Raw genomic sequence first — 4,796 nt, 5'->3', positions numbered from 1 at the left:
CTAGGCATAAGCAGAATAAGTAATTGGCTACTGCCCCAAGCAGCCTATTAATTATTAGCTTTAGGGGCTAGCCAATTTAGTCTGTACAGGATAAACTTAAAAAAACAACAAAGAGTCTGGTAGCACTTTAAAGACTACCAAAACATGTAGCTGGTGTCATGAGCTTTCATGGGCACAGTCATCTGAAGAAGTGTGCTGTTCCCACAAAAGCTCATGATACCATTTACATGTTTTGTTAGTCTATAAAGTGCTACCAGACGCTTTGTTATTTTTTAAGTTTATTAATTATTAGTGTGTGTTGTGCGTGTGGTGGCGGGACAAAATGTTCCTCTGTCAGGCCCCCCAGTGAGCTAGCACCAGTGCTGGTCAAAGGTTGCGCTAAGCAAAGGGGCAGGGAATAGAACTCCTGGCCAGGTCAGAACTCAGTTCCCGGGGGATATGTGGGCTCTGGCCTGGGATCACCCCAGGGTTATCACATTTCAGGTCCCCAAAAAGGGGACACTGGGTATGGGAGAACTGAAGGGGTATGTGGGTATGGTCACCTGGGGGTTCTGGAGGGAACACCTGCAGCAGGGCAACTCACTAGAGGTGAGGGAGTGAGAGTTACGGTGGCACTCACAGGGTGAAGGCGTCCCTGTCACGGTAGCAGAGCAGCTGGAACAGGCCGAGGACCCAATTCCAGCCGCCAGTCAGTGCCTCCCTGCAGGACCCCCTCCCCAGCGCTGGAACCAGGCACAGAGGGGATTGAGCCAATCAGGAAGCGGACCAACCGGGGCTCTTGCTGAGCTGCAACTGTCTGCTCGGCAAAAACCCCACTGGACTTGAATATTAAATAGTGTGAGATTCTCAGAAGGCTGGCTGCAGCTGGCTGCCGGAGGAATTACATGGTCCATAAGCGCAGCTCCTGAGCCTGTCTAACCAGCCCGACCCACCCCTCTTCAGCGGCCTCCACATAGCGAGCAAATGGAAGCTGGAGAGAGAGCCGGCAAAAGGCAGCCCTCCTTGGGCAAGGCCGCCTGCATCCTCACCGGAGCATCTCGGGGCTTCGGCCGCAGCTTAGCCCTGTTGCTGGCTCCGCGGTTGAAGGCTGGCTCCGTCCTGATCCTGGTGGCCCGATCGCAGGGGGGGTTGGCAGAGCTGAAGGATGAGATGCGGTGCAGTTTCCCCGACTTGAAAGTGAGTTCAGTGCAGGCCGACCTGAGCACGGAGGACGGACTACAGCCGGTGCTCCGAGCAGTCCAGGACAAGCTGCCGGCAGCGGCTGATCTGGAGCGGCTCATCATCATCAACAACGCAGGATCACTCGGAGATATTTCCAAAGCTTTTGTGGACTTCACCAGCCCAGCTGAAGTCAACAGCTACTTTGCCTTCAATGTCACCTCGGCGCTGTGCCTCACATCCTCCATCCTGAAGGCCTTCTCAGGGCGCCCTGGCTTGTGCAAGACTGTTGTAAACATCTCTTCACTGTGTGCCCTCAAGCCCTTCAAGAGCTGGACGTTGTACTGCACCGGGAAGGCCTCACGGGACATGATGTTCCAGGTCCTGGCACTTGAACAGCCTGAGGTGAGAGTCCTCAGTTATGCCCCCGGTCCTCTGGACACAGACATGCAGCAGCTGGCTCGCACGTCATCAGGAGACCCAGAACTGCGCCAGCACTTCCGCAACATGAAGGAGCGTGGCCAGCTGCTGGACTGCAGCGTGTCAGCCCAAAAGCTAGTGCGTCTTCTGCTGGAGGACACCTTCGCCTCTGGGGCACATATAGACTTCTATGAAATCTAAGCCCCGCCCCCGCCGGTCTTTCCGCGCCCCGCCTGTAGCCGAGCTACCGATAAACGCCTTCAGCGTCCCAGAGGGGAAAACCCGCTGCACTTTGACTCTTATTTCAAATAGCTACCGGGGGGCGAGCGGGCCGCCAACAGAGGGGCCCCGGGCGGGGAACCGCGGCCGTGGGGTGACCCTGGGGCCCGTCGCCGAGCCAAGGTTTTCCCCGCACGGGGCAACAGCCGGGCCGGGCTGGGAGAAGGGGGGGGGGCAGCAACCGCCGGCCAGAACAGCGCGCAGAGGGAAGGTAGTTGCTTAGAAAACGCTTCCGTGGCCGGCGCATGCCCACTCGCAGCGACGTGGCTCATCGGGGGGCGGGGCTACTGCGCCGGGCGAAGAGAGTGGTCACATGGTCCCGAGTATGGCGGCCGCCACGCCGCGTTACCCATCTTGGCAGATCCCGAGCATTCCCCGCAACAGGCTCCGCCCCGCCCCTCCCCTCGCCAGGCTTCTGGAATCGCGCCCGGAGGAGGGAGGGGGGTGCTGAGAGCCGAATGGAAACCACTGCCAGTTAGGGTGGGGCGGGCCTGTGGGAACCTGCAGAGGGCCCAGCTGCGCAGTGCGCGCGGGAGGGAGCAGGAGCAGGAGCCGATCAGGCTATAGCAGTAATACTGGCTGCAAGACATCATGTAGCAAAGCAACAAGGTTCCTTGTACACTGGCAAGAGCCAGGAGAGTTAAGGGGAAACGTGCAATTAAGAGTTAAGTTCACCCAGTGTTTTAGAGCGGTTGTTAAAAATGGGCAAGTAAAATATCATGATTATTATAAACATCAGGGGGAGGGATAGCTCAGTGGTTTGAGCATTGGCCTGTTGTGAGTTCAATCCTTGCAGAGGCCATTTAGGGATTCGAGGCAAAAATTTATGGAGGAGGATGCTATGAAGGCAGGGGACTAGACTCAATGACCTTTCAAGGTCCCTTCCAGTTCTAGGAGATAGGCAATCTCCATTAATTTAATTCTTAATTTATCACTCATGGTAAAGGATGAGAGTGAGTTTTGCATCTGGGTTGGGAAACTTTGATGGCAGTTTGCCTGAAGTACAGGCAGTCCCCGGGTTACGTACAAGATAGGGACTGTAGGTTTGTTCTTAAGTTGAATCTGTATGTAAGTCGGAACTGGCGTCCAGATTCAGCCGCTATTGAAACTGACCAGCAGCGGCTGACTACAGGAAGCCTAAGGCAGAGTTGCTCTGCCCCGGGCTTCCTGGAATCAGCCGCTGATCAGTTTCAACAGCGGCTGAATCTGGAGGCCTGGGACAGAGCAGCTAGGGCGCTGCCGGGTAGGTCCCCACAGCACCGCACCTCGGCGCTGCGGGGGACCAACCGGGCAGCACCTCAGCTGCTCTACCCCAGGAGACCCCAAGTCAGCTGCTACTGAAACTGATCAGCAGCTTGATTCCAGGAAGCCCGGGGCAGAGCAACTCTGCCTTGGGCTTCCTGTAGTCAGCCGCTGGTCAGTTTCTGCAGTGGCGGACTTGGGGACTCCTGGGGCAGAGCAGCTGGGGTGCTGCCCGGTTAGTCCAGTAGCACCGAGAGCGGCGCTGGGGGACCAACCGGCAGCGCCCCAGCTGCTCTACCACAGGCATCCCAAGAAAAGCCTGGTCTGCAGACCAGGGAGACGCGAGCGGCGGGACTGAGACGCCGCGGTCCCGCCGCCCGGGTCCTCCGCATCTCCCTGGTCTGCTGGGGCCCCCCTCCCAGCAGACCAGGGAGACACGGAGCAAAGCCTCAGAGGACCCGGTGTAGCCAGACAGACTAACCCCATATCATCCATCTTATTTGCCTCTCTGAAGCACAGGGCAGAGAAGGAGCAATAATATCAGCATAGTCTATGCTGGCTCATCTGATCCTGAGGAGCTGAAACATAGATATGAGAAGAGAGCGATTAAGGCAATAAGCTGGCCTTGAGGCTGCGAGAACTGCCACCGGCTGGCACCTATGTTGATTCGAACACACACTGTGACCTCCAAACCTAGCCTCTCTGTCTCAAGGGCAAACCTCAGTTTGTATAGGCCTCACCTTGGTAGCAAGATATGGTGCAGGGGAGGGGGGAATGGATACCCAGGCCCACCCACTACTCTGAATCCCAACCCAGAGACCCTCTGGCAGCAGCCTTGTCCTGCCCTCTTCTACTCCACTGCTTTGTTCCTTGAGCCACTTCACCTGTGACCTTTTGCACCCTCCCAGCCCTAGTGGCAAGGCCAGCAGCCTGGCAGGTCTCAGACAGGAGCTTCCCTCTTTAGCCTGCCCACCACTGCTCCCCCAAGAACCAGGTCCTGCACTTTCCTTGGGGTTGCCAGACCTTGGGGGTTCCGGTTTCAAGAAAAATACCTGACACGCTTGACATTACATCATAATCTACATTATATCTTATTTAGAAAATACATTTATATTTTCTCAATTTGTTTCCCAAACAGAAAGCTCAAATACTGGACTGTCCAGTTCAAAACTGGGTACCTGGCAACCCTATCCTTGGTTAATGCCTAACTGAGGCTTTCTGCTGGGCAGCTGCTTATATGCATGGCTGCCACAGCAAGCCACACCTTAATTGGCTACCAAAATGCCTCTCTCTCATTGGCCAGGGCTCTGCACAGACTCCCTCCAGCTTGTATTAACTCATTCTGACCAATGTGGAACAGTCGCCCCACTACCTGCATACATTATAAAACTGTTTCTAATGGCTAAGTTAACATATGGTCCATATCCTGAACAGCTTACAGTCTAAGGTACTGAATGTTATATAAAGTAAAACTAGAACATGTAAATGCTTCTGCAATACGAATTTAATAAATCAATGCTAATCCTGTGAGAGGCTTGGCAGCCTAATTCCTGGGAAAGTTGGTATTGCACCCAGAGACTATGATTTTAAGTTTTAGCTGTGGAATAGAATTTTGATATTTATATAGTGTTAATATTCATAGTATCTCACCTACTTTACAAAGCAATGGATGTAATGGATACCTGCAAGAATTGTGT

The 4,796-nt window shown here is 54.6% G+C and overlaps 1 pseudogene; it reads left to right on the top strand.

Moving 5' to 3' along the window:
* Positions 1 to 632: 632 nt before the first annotated feature.
* LOC102461493 (sepiapterin reductase pseudogene) lies at positions 633 to 3,106 on the top strand (annotated as a pseudogene).
* Positions 3,107 to 4,796: the final 1,690 nt, after the last annotated feature.

Source organism: Pelodiscus sinensis, chromosome 5, assembly GCF_052426305.1.
Source record: "Pelodiscus sinensis isolate ZL-2025 chromosome 5, ASM5242630v1, whole genome shotgun sequence".
In the NCBI taxonomy this organism is placed as follows: Eukaryota; Metazoa; Chordata; order Testudines; family Trionychidae; genus Pelodiscus; species Pelodiscus sinensis.
The sequence above is the reverse complement of the archived record's forward strand: the minus strand, read 5'-3'. Positions and strand labels throughout refer to the sequence as shown.